Genomic DNA, 19741 nt, shown 5'->3' on the forward strand with positions numbered 1-19741 from the left:
AGAGCCTAGATTTGAATTCAGGACCTCTGTTTCCAAATGTAACGCTATTCCTAGTACAATGCCCTGTGTGTGCGTGTGTGTGTTAGAGTAGTAGTAGTAGTGCTAGATTCTGAGTCAAAAGATCAAAAGACCTGGGTTTGAAATGGCTGTTATTACTGAATTGTTTTAGTCATGTCCCACACCTCATGATGTCATATAGGGGTTTTCTTAGATACTGGAATGATTTTCCATTTCTTTCTCCAGTTCATTTTACAGATGAGGAAACTGAGGCAAACAGGGTTATATGATTTGCCCAGGGTCATACAGCTAGTGTCTGAGGCCCATTTAAATTCATGAAGATGAGTCTTCCTGATTCCAAGCCCAGTGCCCTATCTACTATGCCATCTAGCAGGTCTGTTTTGACAATTTGTATAACCTTGGGCAGCCACTTTATTTATTGGGTCTATTTGTAAAATTAGGGGCCTGAATTAGATGATCTCTGAAATACCTTTATAACTCTGGAGTCTAGGATTAGCAAGTTTTACTAGGGCAAGACAACCGGTGTGTTTGCCCCCAGGTGCTAAATTTATAGGGTGCAGATTGGACCCAGTCTTAGAAACAATAGAATTTAGCACTTAATTAACAAAAATAATTACTTAAAATAGGAAGTTCCCAGACTGGCTAGGGGAAAATTCCCCTCTCCTCCCTCCCAGCCCCTCCCTACATCAGCCTTGGGCTAATTTCAGCTTTAACCTCTTCAAATGAGGATGCAATTCATGCATGTAGTTTATAGAACCTACCTCAAGTGCAAAAATGTCCTACTTCCAAATCTGATGCTTAACTTCTGGGTCAGTTATAGGTTTCAAATTTTTGGTTTCCTCTTTTGTTAACTATAATTATACAGTTCTGACATTTGGGAAAACAAGGATTTTGGAGCCTGTAAGAAATAAAGGCTATGCTGGAACACACCCACACATTTGAATCTGAGCTGGCAAAATGTATTTGTTTGATAGTATCTCATGGAATAAGATGCTTCCAACCTCAGAAGATCATGACATTCATGCTTTTCAAGACTTCAAAGTGTTATATAAACTCTAAAAAAAAATGGTACATGTAGGAGGGGAGTGAGGAGGGTAAGGGGAAGGGGTCCATCTTAGAAAAATGTGAATTGGCTCATCTGTCTTAGACTAACCTGAAACCTGGTTGAAACACACCAAGAATCAATGCAAGCTGGAGAAACCCAAGATCAAGCAAATTAAAGACAGATTTGAAACATGATAGGGCAGAAAGGGAAAACCATGCTAAATACTTTTGGGGGTTACTGGCCTCACAGACACTGGGCAGAACCCTGGTGAAGACATCTAGAATACTGGCATGTGCACAGGGTATCTTCACCCTGAAAGAGACAAAACAAAGAATGAGGTAAGCAAAGTGATTAGGGGAATAGAAGGGAATGATTTATGACTAAAAAGATTAAAGAGACTTGATCTGGAAAATTAGCCTAAGTTAACTCTTGTGGAGTGAGAGCTTCTTTCAGTTTCCCAACTGTTTAAGATTTCTTTCTGAATGCAGGAATTCTGGGGGCAGATGGGGGATGGTGGTGTGGGGAAAGAGCCTCATCAAGAGGGATATAAAACAAAATGCAAAATCTAAATTTTCCTGGCTCCCCTTTGATCACCATCATGGAGACAGCATGGGGAATAGAAAAGCATTGAATTGTGATATAGAGGAAAGATTTCAAATCAGAAGATATGGTTCTTAATCCTGGCTCTGTCATTTTACTATCTGTGTGACCCTCCATAAGTCATTTAACCTCTTTGGGCCTCAGTTTCCCTAACTGAAAAACAAAGGGTTAGATTAGATCATTTCTAAGGCCCTTTCTAGCTCTGGTTCCTTTGAGTCTGTGACCAGAGTTTGAATTCTGGCTCTGCTATGGCTTCTTGTGGAAGTTTGGGCGAGTGAGTCCCTTGATCTCTGGGATCTCAGTTTCCTCATATGTAAAATGAGGGGGTTAAACTAATAGAGGTCCTTAATTTTTTTTGTATCAAGTCTTAACATGAAAGACTTTGGTAGTGTGACGAAGTCTATGATGGGCCCTTCTCAGAATAATGTTTTTAAAGTATAAAATAAAACACATGCCATTACAAAGCGAATCCATTATATAGATTTTTGATTACATAGAGTAATCAAAATATTTTTTAAAGCAGGTTCACAGACCTCCAGCTAAGAATCCCAGAACTAGAGAATCTCTAAGGTCTCTTCCAGCTCAAAAAGTTATGATTTCAGCAGATTTTCAGCACAGAGATGACCCTTTATAAGGTTGTGTCAAAACACAGGGATAATTCTTGCTTTTTAGTCAAGACCCTTTCTGTACGCTGCTATTTTATTTCTAGAGTTGTAATCTGACTGAGAGCTGGAAGTGATTTTAGGAGGTCATCTAGTCCAACACCCTTATTTTACACATAAGGGAACCGAGCCTCAGAGTGAAGTGACTTGTTTAAGGTCACACAGCTAATGATTTCAAATCCAGTGCTTTTTCCCCCACCACAGAACGTAGCCTGTGGTGTAACAGGGGCTTTGATTCCCTTGGGTTTCTACGTTTCAAGAACAAAAAGAAAAGGGAAATTTAACCCCAGGCCACAGTTTCTGAGATCAAATTTCATAGTTGCTCCCAGGAGACTAGTTAGAAATCAGAAGGTGAGAACTCCCTGGTTTACCTGGGGACCCCCCTAGGGGCAAAATGATGCTTGACTTGGAGAGCTTCACTTGAACGAGCCCCGGCCAGACAATCCTCCATCTCCTTTCCTGGCGCCCCCATCCCTCTCCAGCTTTTGTCTGAGCTGGCCGAGGTTAGCCAGATTATTGCTTCTTCCTCAGGCTGCCTGGTCCTAGTCATATCGCCATTGGCGCTCAGCCTAGAAGGCTCAGCCAACCGCAGCTGTGGATCCAAGTGCAGCCTGTCCACCCACAGTTGGAACCTACTGCAAGGAACTTCCCTGTTCCTCCCCTCCCTCCTTCCCTCCAGGCCTTCTCAGAAAAGCAGCCTTCAGCTTCAGACAACAAACAAGCACATCCTCTGGCTGTGGGAGCGGGCCTCCCCTGGGGGGTTATCCAGGTTTTATTCTGAGCCAAGGTGTCTCATAGGAACCAAGGACAGTGCAGTCCTATTTTGGGGGGGGTATGTGTGGGGGTTCTGGCAGGGGGCGCACCACAATGGGTGGTTCAGAAGACAGAATGATCCTTATCATAATAGCTAACATTTACCCAGGGCTTTCAGGTTTATAAAGCACTTTGCTGGACCTGAGAGGCAGGTAGTAAATGTTACAGAGGTGTTTCAGAGCTACTCCAGGAGGACTGTCAAATAATGAAGTGAGGTAAAATGAAGCCATGGCATTTCCTCCTTTTATAGTTAATAAATATACCCAACTTCGAGCTTCTGGGCCAGTCATAGGATGGCAAAGTCCCCAGGCTTCCCTGTGTCATAATGGAACCACCTTTGACCAAGGTGTCAACACCACCAACAGGAGTGATTTTTGGGATAATGATCTCCTTTTTGCACAACCTCAGGCCTCCTGGGGTATGGCCAGAAAATCCAGGCGAGGTCAAAGGTCAGGATGAATTCTGTTCCATGGTTCCTCATCTGATTTTCAGGGGCAGAGGCCCCTGGACTTTAAAACAAACAGAAAAAGCAACCTTCCTCTTCCCAGGTGAAACCTGTGCAGAATTAGCTCCTGAATGCCGGCCAAGCAGAGAACATGTGGAGAAAGCCTTCCACCAGAGAAGCTTCACCAGGCTGTGGGTCAGGGAGGAGCTGACAGGCACACATCTGCAGGCATTACTCACATTTTTGCAAAATGCAATTAACGTTCCAAGCACGTTCTGCATGAGCAGCAGCTTTCTGTTACTGATGTGGGTCACGACAAATCTTTAACCTCTGAATAGGCATTTATACACATGTACTACAGAAACTCTCCACTCCCTACAACGTTTAAACCAAGTGCTGTCTGTTTTACCGACCAAGGGCAGGGCTCTAAATTCCACAGGCAGCTGTGGAAGTCCTCTCAACCAGGTTTTCTGGATTTATATTCTTAAGTCCAATTAAGATGCTTGGCCCTTTAATTTTACCACTCAAGTCTAAAATAATACACTAAGAGACTTTTGACTCAGCTGAGATAAGTTTTCAGGAACTTTTCTATTACAGCATGAAATCTAGTGTCATGGTTTCACTGGGTTCAGGAAATCAAAAGTCTTCAATTTGTTTGTGCCTCTTAGATTCTGAACTCCTGGCCAAAAATGTGCCCTTTGATCTTCAGCCCACTAATTTGAAGCATGCTCTAAAATGCTTTTAACTTTTAATTAATGAGGCCTTGAATTTATAGTCAGAGAATTCTGGGTCAGAGTAGTTCTGTCCAGTCTGCCAGTCCCAACCACCAGACAATTCTGTATCTCTCTATGACCGGATGTAAGGGAACAGATGGGGTCATCCTCCTTTGAGAAAGTAAACAATGGAAACTAGAGAGAGGAAGCTGCTGACCTAAGGTCATGGAGTAACTTAATGGTGGATAGACCCAGATCCAACATTTGGTATATTGATATTCCTGCGGTCTTTCCATGCTGCTTCCCTGGAGTAGACTAAGCACTGTAGGGATGACTCTATAAATTCTGTAAGGACAAACTGGGCTTCTAGGTTTCCAGTTCAGTCAGTAAAATTTGAGTTCAAAATCAGAGCAATTCATTAGTCTTATAAGAGTGACTCCTGCTCAGTTTATATCTGGAATATTTGGTTTAGTTTAGTTTACCTAATTTTATAAAGACAGGAGAAGAGTTATCCAAGGAAGGTGAGTAAGATGGTGAAAGGCCTTGAGTTTAGATAAATTGAAGGAACCGGCAACATTTAGCTTGGAAGAGAGATGACTTGAGGGAGACATTATATTATATCTCTGTTCAGGTATTGAGGAATTAGATTTGTTCTGGCTGGTCCCAAGGGGCAGAACTAGGAGCAGGGAGTAGCTGAAGTCAGATTTAGGCTTGATGAAAGGAAAAACTTCCTACCTTTTACATTAGAATTATCATAGAATGGACGGTACTTCAGGTGATGGGATCTCTAACACTGGGGATGGAGAGCAGGGATGTTTGGGGGCAGGTGACCTGTGAGGTCTCTTCCAACTCAAAGATTCTATAATTCTGTAACCATCCCTACCCTTTCCTGTCTCCAAAGTCTCTCAGATAAAAAGTTTGTCTTTTGAACCTATGCATATCAGTGTCAGTAACTGAGGATGATCTAGTGTAGAATATAAACTCTTTGAGAACAGGAACTGTTTTGTGTTTTTACTTCTCTGTAAGGATCAAGCACAATCCTATGCACAAAGAAGATAGTTAACAAATACTCATGGGATTTGGCTGATTGGATCAGTGTGCCTGTGATTTTTACCTGTCATTTTAGGGAGTTAAGATATTTCAAAGGAGACTAGAGTTGCAGATACTTTAGACAAACTTGGGCAATTCATACACATGAGCCTGTAGGATGGAGACAAGTGATGGAATTAAAGTGGGAAGTCCCACTGTTCAGATTAGGAGTGTAAGAATTTGTCTGCCTGGTGTAGGGAACTAGAGCCAGTGAAGAGATAGGTGTAGTCAGAGCAGGCAGGGCCAGTCAAAAGAAGTAGACAAGGAAAGCCACACATTTTTTCTATAAAGTGGAAATATTTGGAGAGTAATGTAGTAAGTTAATATAAATCAGGTGGGGTAAAAAGGGAAGAAAATGAGAGGGGTGAACTAGATGATCTCAGGCTTTAACATTTTTGTACAAAGATTGAAGAGAGAAGAAAAGAGGGGAGGGAGGGGAGAGGAACTATTGAGATGGAGAAGAAACAGGATGAGACAGAGGATAAAAGGGGAGCAGGGGAAAGAGGCATATATCCACAAAGCACATTTTTGGGGAACAGAAAGCAGAAAAATGTCTAGTTATCTTGGGATTTGAAATACTAGTGTCTAAGAAATTCCCTTCAACCTCTGAAATTTAAGAGTTGACAAAAATGTAATTAGGTATGAATGGAAACATGTTATTCATTGTATAAGAATAAAACATGTCTGGCTCCTGACTGTCAGGGGAGGTCATGTGATACCTTTATATTTCAGGTAGATTGTAGGCAGTGACACCTTTACAACTGGAATAATTTTCTTCATCCTGCATTTGATTAGGAAGAAAAACCCCTGTGCCCATAGCTTTTTCCTTTTCCTTTTCTTTTTTTCTTTTTTTAAACATTATCTGTATTCCTTCCAAAGTCCAATCTGACTGCATGCATGTTTTGTTCTCAGCTGTTGTAAGCCTAGCTTTGTTACATTTCCATTTATTTTTTTCTCTTAAAGCATCCAGAAGCTAGGATTCATTTGAATTAATACAGAAATACACTAGATAGAAAGATTTTCTTTTTCTCTCGAACATAGTAAAATCATGGTTTACTGATAGTGATAGCAATGATTAATGCTCCACACGTTTCCATTTTTTAAATATCCAGGATTTTGTAAATAAACATTCTATGTCATTTACAGGTGAAGAAGTTGAGAGGGCCAGTGACTTGTATAAGGATTCAAGTAAGCAGAGTGTTTTCTCTTTCCTTCCCGATTGTCTCTAGAATCACACTTCAGTGACTAACATAGAAACTATTCATATTTTAAATCCAACTAAAGTCCACTGGAGGAAGAAAATTATGCATTTTACCTAAATGATCTCAGCCAATCACTATTCAATTTTAGCAGAATTTTCCCATTACTTTCCTGAGCTGAATGTAACGTGGTTAATTTACCAGAAAGCATTGTTATTCATTTCCTAATTCTCTAGGCAACCGCCTGCCATTTGCTTACCATTTCCTCACTCCCTGGGAATTTATAGACCTTTCAGCTCCATTTCTGGTGGGTTGGGTTTCCAAGCATGCTGCTGTGGCATTAGCTCCTTGCTTTAGTTGGTGTCTGCCAGCTCATGTCCCTTAGGGAGGTGTCTAAAAATGAAAGAATTCACATACCTGTATTTTAGTTTATAAGTCCATTTAAACAAATCCTTTTGTAAACATACAAAAAATGAAGATAAACTCTCTTGCTATTTATTAAACTTCCCCATAGGATTGTATATATTCTTTTAATTAAAAACACTATCTAAAATAATATCCATTTTGTTCTCTCTTGCTTCCAATTAGCTACACATTGATCATTACACAGCAGACACTGGATAATTAAACGAAGCAAAACAAAACAAAACCCAAAATCCCAGCCCTTCCTGCAAGCCCAAGTGTGAAACTTCCTTCAGAATGTCACACACACTTAACAACACCTTGGATAGCAAATGGGGAATAAGGAAGGATAGAAATCAAATCTGTGTTCTGTCAGTTTCTACCAGGGAAACTCAGGAACTCTAATTAAGGGAATAAGGAAGAGGTCATACATGTCTTCTCTTTTCTTTTATACTGGTAAGGAATACATATACATGTATGTAAGAGTTTAGGTTCAGTTATAAGGTGTAAGCAGGCTTTCCAATCTAATTTCCAATCTCACTTTCCTATGGGCTTAAAGTATTCTTAACATAAACTTCTCCCAACCAGAGGTTTAATCAACAAACAAGTATTTATTAAGCGCCTACGAAGTGCCAGGAATTGTGCTAGGTACCAGAATGTAAATAGATATTGCTATGTGGTGCGCTGGATAGACCACTTAGTGTAGAGTCAGGAAGATCATCCCTGAAATACAGATTCAGACACTTAATAGCTGTATGATCCTGGGTGAGTTACTTAATTGGTCTCTGCCTATCTCAGTTTCCTCACCTGTAAAATGGAGGATAATAATAGTATCTACCTCCTAGATTTGTTGGGAAGATAAAATTTGATATTTGTCAAGTACTTTAGCACATATTAGGTGTTTAATAAATGTTTGTTTCCTTCCTTTTCCTGTCCCACCCAACATACCAATATCCATTCCAGCATACCTCCATGTCTTCTAATCCTGCTCTGTGATATCATGGAAAGAATACTGGCTTTGGAATCAAAATCAAATCCTTGGTAAAGGATCTTTAAATAGCACATTGAGATGGTCCAGTTTCCCAGCCATGCAGAGCTAGGTTCAAACAATGCAATAAAGCTTTCTATAATTCCCATAATTGCATAATTATTTTAAGCCAGGTCACATCAGTGTCATATTACAGATCAAACTATGTAGAAGGCTCACAATGGACTAGTTTTGAGAAGAGAGATTTACATGTCACCAACATCACCAAGAAAATTTAAACATAAATCATGCCAAGCAACGCAATAATTATCACCAATTTTAAGTAACATTAAATCTCCTTATATCCTAGTAACCCCTTCTCAATGTCTGTTTAATCAGCACATTTTGAGTCCCAGATATCTCATGGAGTCATCTGGTGCCCAGATATCTTTTCTTGGACAATATGCTTATTCTCAAGATAGCTCCAAAAGGGGGTCTGCTTCTTTGGTTCCAAATTCAGAGGTCCCTATTTAATTCTGCTGGTTATATTACTTAATACAATTTAATAAATTTGGTTCTCCAATCTTAAAACTTCAGAGAATTTCAGTTTATATATCATTTACTATTTCTATCCTTACCTAAATCTTGTTCCTGATATAAGAATCTTAAAAAAAAATTATGAGGGTCCAACTACAAAATGAACTCTTCTGCCCTCTAAGATTATCAGACAGATACCTTAAAAGTGGGAAAATAATTTTACTTTCTTTACCATCATCAACACAATTTATGTGTAAAATCCTTAATCCAATTTTGAGAACTTAGTATTAAAACATACTCAAAGTCTGAATTTCCATAATAGATAAATTTGGAAGCCAATCATATATATACACACACACACACACACACACACATACACACACACACATATATGTATATAGTTCTTAGAGAAAATAGTCTACTCCTGTGGCTTTCTCAAAATTTACTATTCCATTTATTTGGAAAACTTTTATATTACTTCTTTGTCTTATTACTTTGTCTAATCATTTCCCGTTTATCTCATCCCTATATTATAATTTGGCCACAAATACAGGTTAAAATTATAAGATGTTCATACTTGCATCCTATTATACTAACTCAGAGATGTTCCAGTATCAATCTATTATTTAATAGATTGGTATTGTATTTACAAAACTTCTTGATTATAGATATTTTCTATAAAAGTAAAAAGGTGAGACATAGTTATAACAGTGTCATGTATCATAAGAGAGTGGGGAAGACTCTCTTAGCTCTGTTTGATTCTAGGCATGAGTCATATCTGACAGCCAGTCATGTAGTCACAGTGTGTTAAAAGCAAGGCTCAGGATTAACCAGATAGGGAGATTTTCTTTTCAGAAAGGAAATAGCACAATGGGGAAATAGAGTCAAGAGTATCCTATTTAGGCCATGCCAACAAGGTTATCCCCGAAACTTTTCCCAGGCACAGACATCCATCTTTAGCAGTTCCCAGGCTGAAGTACATGCCATTTTCTGCTATTGGCTTCATGACAATTCAGACAACTATCCCTGTAATCAAAGCTCAAACAATAGTGAATTACAGTCCCAAGAATTTTTACCTTAAATAGCAAAATTTCACTAACCACAATTTAGGTAATGAATATTTTTCCTGATGTTTCCCTAAAAGTTAACATTTCATTTATCTTTTACTTAAAAATTAAAACTACCCATGTTCTGGGGCATCAGACATAACAGCAAATAAATACCTGAGAGTTGACTCATCATTAATATATTGAAGCTACATCTTTAAACCACCCTATACACTTTCATAATAGCCAAGAATTTCAAATGAAAATTTGCTGTTGTATATTATTATTATCTGTTTTACAACAAAATATACCTCATTAAATATTTAACAGTTTTCAAATATCTATTTTTTATCACATCCTTTTAAAAACCCATTTCATGTGTAATAGCATCCAGATGAAAAAAGTTGTTTTGTCTAACAGCGTTTCTATTGCAATGGTCTTTCAAATTTCACAATACAAGAAAATTTAGAAATACAGTAATAGTACAAACATCATGTATATAAAATACGAAATTGAACTTCAGATGACAACAATTGTATTTGCAAATTATTGCATATAAAATCATTAATCTTATTATCTTTGGCATTTTAAAACCACTTTAGAGTTATCGGGTATGGAACAATTACATTCAATTAAAGAAATAATAACAATAATATAGTTCTCAGCATATGCCAGTCACTGTATTAAGCACTTTATAATCATTATATCATTTTGATCTGTAACAACAACCTTGGAATATGGATACCACTGTTATTTTTCTCTTTACATACCAGGAAACTGGAACAAACAGAAATAAGATATTTTGCCTAAGATTACACAACTAATAAATTTCTGTAACTGTAATGTAATTTAAGTTTCCCTATATTTTTCGAGCATTTTTTTTCAACATCTTTATTTGGGAACCTGATCTGAGATGATCAAGGAAGGGTTAACAAGTGGTAGATACAAGGCAAACCTTTTACCTATTTTTTTCTTTCTTGGCTCTGGGAGTACTTCCAAACTAGCTGCTTTCCTTCATTGCCCGAGAACAATGAAGCTCTCAATTGTTAAGGGAAACTGCCATCCACTTTTAACTTTTATAAAATTTCATCCTTATTTTTCCTTAAAATAAATTCTACAGAGTGGTACCCCAAAACTTGCTATTTCGGAAAGGAGTTCCTGGAATTACTCCCAAGTCTCAGTTCACTCCTGCACTTTTAAAATGATTAATCTCCAAACTCCTTAATCTACCAAGATGTTTTTAGTAGTTTCACAGACTTTGATTATCTGACTTTATTTCTGTAATTCCAACACAGCCAAAGCTGAAATGACAGGGCAAAAAAGTGTCTTGCAGATTTTTTTTTCCTTACAACTGAATCTCCCACAGAAAGTGGGAGTTAGCCCTGCTTACTAGGACAATTGCTTCAAGTATGAAAGTTCACTAATTTTTCCTAGTGTTCTAACTCTTTGGTTATAGCCCTGAGAAGTTTTTTCTGATTGGATGCCTTTTAAATCTTTCAAGCTAATAATCTACAAACATCACAAACACAACACAGACATCTGACATTTTATAAAGACAAAAACACAGACAAGACAGATACTAACAGACACAGTTTTAACAAAGTGCACAGTTACAGTCCAGACAGAGGCACCCGGTTACTGAGGTGTTCAGTTTAAGAAACACCAGAGGCACACAGTTAAAATTTTATAGAGGCATGTAGTTTAAAAACAGCAGAGGCATGCAGAGAGGCCAATTAATAAAGGAGTACAGTTTAAGAAAGGTCATCCTTATCAGAGTGATCCAAGATGAATCAGGTCACCAGAGGGGCCCTGGAGTTTTCCTCACAAAGAATGGTGAGCTCGGAGGGTTGGAGCAGGGAGAAGGGCAAAGGACTCACCAGACGAGAGAATGTTGGACTCTGGAGAAATAAATTTCTGGTAGTGCCTAGTCCACTCCCCCTGGTACTGGAGAGTCCAGTGGCCCTGTTCCACTCACTTCTGATACCAATTTATGGCCACTGGATGGAACCAGCCTCTAATCAGTGGTTGGCCATAGAGGAACAGCTTAGAGTCAAGAACAAAATAGAAGTTGAATTTCAAAGTGAGGGAAATGGCTCGCAGGCAAGGAGGAGAATTAAACAGATGCCAGAGCCCTGCCCCTAGTAGGAAGACCTGAGTCAGTGAGGGGAGATTCACTACTTAGACCAGTGGCTGTAGCCTTGACCATGAGGGTGACAGCAACAATGACACGAGTTTGATTCATAGCAAGGCTTCCTGACCAGAACATGGGTACTTATCTGAGCATGTCTGGTGCTTGTCCAAGCTCCGAGAACATCCGGTGTTGCTCAAAGTAAGACAATATAAATAATTCAATAATGATTGTGCCAGAGGGCGAGATCATCCAAAGGGTGAGAGCAAAGGATTGTTGGTATGCCAAACTCAGAACACAGCTTACTTACTGGGTTTTATCTCTGGAAAACAGGGTATCTCCTAATATCTTGACAATTATTGGTAACTTTAGAGAGAATAGTTTCATTTGAATACTGAGATTTAATGACATGTGGAAAAGGTTTGAAGAGTAGATGAGAAGAGAGGAAATGGAGGCAGAGAGTGTAGACAACCTTTTAAAGAAGTTTTTCTGAGAAAGGGAGGACGGATATAGGATGATTGCTTCAGGAGAATGGTAGGGTTCGGTGAAAGTTTTATTCATTTATTTTTTATTCATTCATTCATGTATTTATGTAGTTATGGGGATACTTGGGCATGTTTGAAACAGTTAAAAAAAACCAGTTCATACAGAAAGCCTGAAGATTAAAGAACAGGATTACTTGGGGATACATTCTTCTAGAGAAGATAGGAGAGGAGAAGATTAAATGTGTATGTGGAGGGGTTGGCATTGTTGAAGAGAAGAAGAGATGGGAGATCCAGAGAAAGGAAGAGAGAATGGAAGATGATGTCAAGGGGTTTGGGGGTAGAGAGAATGAGGGAAGATGGAGCTCACATCAAATAGCCTCAATTTGTCCAGTAAAATCAAAGGCAAGGTTGTAGAAAGAGATTGGAGCAATTACTGCAATTCTTTCTTGGATAAATTCAAAATGACCCCTTCTCACGCATGGCCAAATTTCCTAGACAGACATGATTCTTGTGCAACTACAGTTGCTAATCTAAACCTATGATTGTGTACCTTATAGGTTGCTTTAAATGAGATGGTGTGAGTAAATCAGTCAGTCCTATCCTGGCATTTATAATGGCCAGCCTTCCTTCTCCTGAAGAATATGCACATTAAAATGCCCAGAACCTTCTTCCTGTTCTTGGACTGCCTGTTAGAATCATAGGATCTAAAACTAGAAAGGACCCTGGAAGTTTATAGTATGATTGCTCTAGAGCTGGGCAGGATTTCAGGCCATTTAGCCAACCCTTTCATTTTATAGATGAGTAAACTGAGGCCCAAAGTGATGAAGTAATTTGTCCAAGGTCACATAAATGCAAAGTAACAGAACCAGGATTCACCCTAGGTCTTCTGACTACATGTTCTTAAAAATAAATTCTTTTTTTTATTATGGACATGACAAACATCTGCAAACATGAATATTTTCATATACAAAAAAACAGAAATGATAATTGTTTATGAGATTGTGAATCCCTATTACATATGGTTGGTTCTTATTAAAGCATACATTAAATTTAAAACAATAGTGCCAGTGCTGCCAGTACTACTTCCACTTCACCATATTGATTTCCTCAATCTTAGGCAGAGGTAAGCTAGTAACTGTCAGATAACTGGAAAAAAATGTACACATTACACATTTTTATGTTTAATTGACATTATTAATATTTTCTTTATCATTTTCTTAATTCCAGACAATCAACAAAGCAATAAAGTAAACCCTGGTTTGTAGTGTTTGCCTATTTCCAAAGTATAAAAGACCACACTGAACATTTAACAATTGGATGAGAGACAACAAATCCCTGGCCCATGGGCCTTTCCTTCCAAGTAACATCCCTTTTTCCAAATCTTTTCTCTTTCCCCATCAAAACTTCCTTTGTCCAGTGTCACCAGAGAAAAAAATGTAGCAGATGGGTTGAGAAGAATGAGCACTGAGAAGAGACTATCAAATTTGCCAATGAAGGGATCATCGGTAACTTTGGGTAGAATGGTTTCAGTTGACTAAAAAGTTGAATGATCCCCAAAAGATGAAATAGAGATGAGAGATGTTGTTGTGTTTGTCCTTCGTTTTCCAAGAAGACCATGACATCAGAGAAATGATGACATGACTTGCACTTGACTTTGTTTTGAGAGAGGGAGGGCTGTGCAAGGTCACCAGCCTCACTTTCTCCTCCTGAGTCATCTGGATCCAGTGACTAGATATTCATCAGGATGACTGGAGATGCCCCAGGATACAATGGGAGATCTTGGCCTTTTTAGGCTAATGCCTTTTTAGTACTCACTTAGAGGGAGGTAACACCCATTCAGTGAATAGGCCTCTTTAAGAAGTAGTCAGGGAACAGCCCCTTTAATGAGCAAAAGAAAAAAAATAATTAAATCAAGCTGGGATGAGAGATGAGAGGAAATGGAGGCAGAGAGTGTAGACAACCTTTTCAAGGAGTTTGTCTGGGAAAGGGTCTGTTATCTTCTAGGTAAGAAGAGTTAATCATATAAAATAATGCATATTGATGGCATCCATCTGTTAGGATCACCAAGTAAAATATTCCTATTGTAAGAGTGGGACTACATAGATGATGCCTATTGCAGGTCCCCTCATTATCCTTCCTGCCCTTTTCTCTCCCAGCTCCAGTCCGCTCTTCATAGGATCATAGAATCCTAGCTTTAGAGCTGAAAACAAATGTTTGTTGAGTTGGAAGTGACCACAAAAGTCATCAAGATCAACCACTTCATTTTACAGTTGAGGAAACTAAGGCAAATAGAGGTTAAGTGACTTGCCCAGAGTCACAAAGCTTGTGTCTGAGGCAGGATTTGAACTTGGAGCTTTCTCAAATCCTGCATGCTATCCACTACACCATTCTGCCTTTGCCAGAATTATCTTTCTTATGCATAGATCTGGTCATATCTCTCCATTGCTAAGAAGCCTTGGCTTAAAACCCCCCACCTTGGGGGTGGCTCCCCATTGTTTACTTAGCATATAACACTAATGTTCAAGATCTTTGGGTTAATATTCAAAGTCCTCTACAATCTAGGCCACTCTACCTTTGCAACCTTATCTTATATTTCTTTTTCCTCTTCTCCCCCTTTCCTCACCCCATAACCTTTACATACTCTATGTTCCCAGAAAATGGGACTAGTCTGTTCCCCACCCATGTCCTATGTTTTCTCACTTCTATTCCTTTGCTCAAACTGTTCCTATACAATGAATGTTGTAACTCCCACTCTTTACTTACTGAATTCCTACCCAACCTTTGAAGCTCAATGCATCTTCTTCATAAAGTCAGTTATAACTTTCCCTCTTGTTCTGTTTCATAATTCCATAATACTCATTTTGTGCAATAGAATATATTTCAGTTGCCTGTGTTTGTATCCTGTCCCTCCTATTATAAGTCCTAAAAGTTCCATGAAGGCAAGGACCATGTCATCAAAACTTTGCATCTCTTAGAGCTAGCTTGTATATATAGTAGGCACATCATGAATGTTTATTGAAAAATCTTCACAAAAGCATGCATCTAATCTTGTAAATCTAAGGCCACAGCCCCTCAAATCAAACTGAGTAACTGGATATCCCAATGGGCACCTTTATAGGGCTGGCCCTCCCCAGCAGGTAAATTTAGGGGAAGATCAGGAAGTTTTCATGAAGGCTGTAAGCCTCAGAATAACTTAATGCCCCTTACCAATACCTTCCCCCTTTCCTGTTTTGATTAGAATAATCATCTATGTACTGGGAAACAAATAATTGACAATTTAAAAAATAAAAGTTTACAAAATCAGAGTACATTATATCCTGAAGGGACGTTAGTAATCATCTTAACACAATATCCTCATTTGGACCCAGAGAGGGTAGTAATATACAAGTTTGGAAAACTTTAGTGAGCACCTTTTATGTGCATGGTAGCATGCTCGGCACTGGTAGAGACAAATAGTAAATAAGAAAGTCCAATGGAGGTTATATTCTAGGAAAGGATATAAGAAACACAAATAATGTAGAACACAAAATGGCACCCAAGTCAATATGTGAGGCACAAACAACACATGATAAAAAACACTTGGAGGGAGAAGTCATTGTCAACCGATTGGGGAAGGGGAGGAAAGGACACAGAGAAGAAGTGGTGGAATCTGAGTTTAGCTAGTAAGATTTCACTAGGTAGAAATAGATAGGGATGTCATTCTAGTTATAGGGAATAGTATATATGGAAGTGGGAATCCCAGGAGATATACAGGGCATGAAGATTCATGGAGGAGCGTAGTAGGAGCTAAGACTAAAAAAGGTAGAGTAACCCTGATTGTAGAAGGACCTGGATATTAGGCTAAGGAGTTTAAACTTTAAGGCATCACAGAAGGCCTCTGAATAGAGGAGTGACATGATGGATTATGTGCATAATATGGAAGATGACTTTATTTGGCAATCTTCATAAGATCATAAATTGGAGTTCAAGTTTAATTCAATTCAGTCTGGTGAATATCTACTCAACACCAACTGTGCAAAGCACTATTTCAATGGTTATGCCAAAGAATAGGAATAAAATATCCCAAACTTCACTGTACAAAAAACCTTCAGGAATAAACATGGGGAAAACATTCTTCAGCAAAAAGTAGAAGAACTAAATGAGTTAACATTTGCTTTACATGCGACTTCATAAAAACCTGATAAAGCTCACCTCCACAGGCAGCCTGCATCACTGGTGAACAGATGCCCCTCACTACTTTTCAGCTGACCTGGGAATAAGCCCTCCAGACTAGAGAAACAGCAAATAAAATTTGTCTTCTTCCATAATAAAAGGCCTTTTCCAGGACATCTTTGTGAACTGATGAAGGCTCTTAAAGTGACTGGTTTTCAGAAAGGATTGTAGAGTTGTTTTTGAGGTTCCAATACCGGGAGAAAGCTCTTCTGGCGCTAGATGGCTCTTCTGGCGCTAGATGTGAACCATGTGGGCATTTCTTCCATCCCAAAGTAGGTGTGGTCAGCCTTCCAGGGCTGCTATCTTGTCATGATGGGAGAAAGTCTACCCTAATAAGCCTATCCCTGATATCCACCCATGTGCCAACCTGCAATGGAATTCCCTCCAAGTGAGAAATTAAATGTTCTTTGGAGAACATTTGTTGGGCATCATTACTGCACCAAATTTGGTCAAAGTCAGTCAGCTGCTTTGAATGACAGCCATCACAAGCCTTCTGAAATACTATGATCTTGCTGAAAGAAGCCTCATTTTGCTAGTCAGTCAGAGTTTGATTCCACTTCTAGTGTAGAAGAGAACTAGGTATATTTGAACAAAGGAGATTTGTGTTCTTGGGCAGCTGGTCTCAGGAAGGCTCAAGTGTTGAAATTATTATAGGAAAAAAGTAGATGGTAAAGTAAATCATGCCTTCCTCTTATGTTTCATAACCTTCCTCTAAATCCCTTATTCAGGAGCCCTTCTTGAGGACAAAGGGACAGAAAGAATCCTAAAACTGGCTATTCTACTGTATCCATGTAACTCAAATGAAGCTTAGAGATGGGACCTTGAGCCCTGAAAGCCAGCAATGAATAAACTTTTATTGAACCAACCAAATTATTAGTGGAAGACATGTGTGGAAGACATGAATGGTGGTAGGTGGGAGTGCTAAGGACTGACCGGGTGAAGTCATTTTTTTCCCCACAATTAACACTTAAATTTTGATCTACAAAGAGTTCTTTGCCATTAGGTTCTTTCTCTCTTTTCTCTTCTTTCTATGCTCTCTCCTTTATTCATTTCCACAACTTTAAATATTGTCTCATCTCTAAGTGATTCACTCCCAAATTTGTCTGTCAATCAGACATTCCCAGTTGTCTTTCAAACATCTCTACCTGCTTTTCCTATTGCTTTTCTTTAAAATTTTTTTTCCTTTCCTTCCCATTAACACCATCATGATTTTATTGTAGGCTTGAACTGTTACAGTAACCCCCAACGGGTCTCCCTTTCTTTCTCTAGTTTCTCCAGCCTCAAACCTCAAGATGCCTCAATCTAAACTTATTATCAGTCTCTTAGAATCTACTTCTTCCTCTTGACCTCTCTATTTCTATTGATAGTAACATGAACATTCTGACACCCAGGCTCAAGAACTTAAGAGTCACTCTTGACTTCTCTGTGGAGTCAGCTAGGTGGCCCAATGGATAGTGCTGTGCCTGGAGTCAGGAAGACTTGAGTTCGAATCTGGCCTCAGACAAGTTACTTAGCTTATGTTTGCCTCAGTCTTTTCAACTACAAAATGGAGATAATAACAGCACCTCCCTCACAGGCTTGTGATGATCAAATATTTGTACAGTGCTTGGCACATAGTAGGTGCTACATAAATGCTTATTCCATTCCCTTTTATGCCCAGTCAGTTACTAAATCTGATTGCGTTTATCTTAAACATGTTATACCTTTCCCTTCCTTTCCATTCTCCTCATCATTACTTTAGTGCAGGCCTAAACAATGACAATAACCCCCAATGGTTCTTCTGTTTTCTCTAGTTTTTCCACTCCCCATTCTACCTTCAAAGCACTGAAAGATTTATCTTTCTAGTGATCACATCTATCTATTGCTCAAACATCCATTCTCTAGCATCCCTTTGCCTGTAAGATGAAGTCCTCACTCTTTTTCTGATGCTTGTAGCCCTGCTCAGTTGACTGAGATCAAAAATATCACTCTACCTTTCCATTGCCATCACCTAATACTCCTTTTCACATCGTCTGCTCTAGAGGCCAAGCTTCTCAGCACTGCTCAAACATGACTCATGCTGTCCTGCCCCTGTGCTGCTCCCTATGCCTGGAATGACTTCTATTCTCCACATTGCAATCCCACAACCTCCATCTCATCTCTCCTTCTAAGTCTAGCACACATGCCACATCTACCATTTTGTTTTGGAACTTAGTTATATACATGTCTGTTCCCCTCAAGTACATTGGAAGCTTCTTGAGGGCCTGGTATTTTATTATGTTTAGTATGGTGCTTTAAACGTAGCAGGCATTGAACTCTTACTCAATTAAATTTTCACAGAAAAAAATGGGGAGAAATAGTTAATAAGGATTCCTGCAAACCACATTGACTGCTAAGGCTGTCTCTATCAGTATACTTGCAGCCAAATAATAGAAAAGCAAGCAATTATTTATGACTAGAATGTGGGAAAAAAAAAAAGAATTTTACCTTCCCTGCTTTTAGTCATGAGATTTCTTACCAGGGGAATTTTTTTTTATGTTAGGGAATTTATAAATCCTTTGCCCTTGAACTTTTTTTTTAAAAAGTAGGTGTTATGGAAATATGTTTTGTATGATTACACATGTATAACCTATATCAAATTGCTTGCTGTTCCACACAGGGGGAGGAGGAGAGAATTTGGAATTCAAAATTTAAAAAAACACTGTCAAAAATTGTTTTTACACTTAATTGGGGAAAATAAAGTAAAGGTTGTTGAGGTGAGGGAATTCCTCGTAGGTGACATTGTTTCCCCTACTATACTCAGTAAAGTCGGTAGAAAGGGTATCATTTTAAAACACAAGAAAAACTTCTTGAGAGCAGAATGGTCCTCATGACCATAAGTATCTCTGATGTGTCTTTCTTCCTAGGGTGACTGTTTTGGGTGCTACTTCCTTGTGTCTCAGAATAGCTACAATAGACTGAAGTTAGAAGAAAGCCTTAAGTGCCTCAAGATGCTCTTAATTTATTTTACCTTCTGTAAGAGAGCCTGCCAGGCTCTTAAATAATAGGTTAAAGAGCATACTTTCGTCTGAAGAGATTCTCTTTCCTTTGAAGAAATTTGACCAAAACAAATTACTCTACCTGTCTACACCATCTCAGATTTTTTTTGGGGGGGGTGCAGGAGTTGACAACCAAAGATGAGGACCTTGGTCAGCAGATCTGTAAATACTCTGAAATCTACTGGAACAAGAGGACCGACAGAACATTTAAAAAATTTTCCAAACATGTCAATAAACTGACCAACCTTATGACAAAAACTTTTGTCATGAAACTGAAAACACTTAACTCATACAATTTTGCCTTGTGGTTTAACTGAACATTATATTTGTATTGGAAACAATACCATGAAAACCTTGATTAAC

At 38.7% G+C, this 19741-nt stretch overlaps 1 protein-coding gene across 1 annotated transcript in view; it reads right to left on the reverse strand.

Moving 5' to 3' along the window:
* The window catches only part of TRAF3IP2 (TRAF3 interacting protein 2), a 112272-nt gene extending 100549 nt beyond the window's left edge, over positions 1 to 11723 (reverse strand). Inside the window, exons 1-2 of the mRNA XM_072637641.1 lie at positions 11414 to 11723; positions 6844 to 6977 (exon numbers count right to left, since the gene is read on the reverse strand). The gene's annotated coding sequence lies outside the window, so the exon portion shown is untranslated. The remainder of the gene's footprint in view (positions 1 to 6843; positions 6978 to 11413) is intronic.
* Between the last annotated feature and the right edge of the window lie 8018 nt (positions 11724 to 19741).

This window comes from Notamacropus eugenii, chromosome 2 (assembly GCF_028372415.1).
Source record: "Notamacropus eugenii isolate mMacEug1 chromosome 2, mMacEug1.pri_v2, whole genome shotgun sequence".
Lineage (NCBI taxonomy): Eukaryota > Metazoa > Chordata > Mammalia > Diprotodontia > Macropodidae > Notamacropus > Notamacropus eugenii.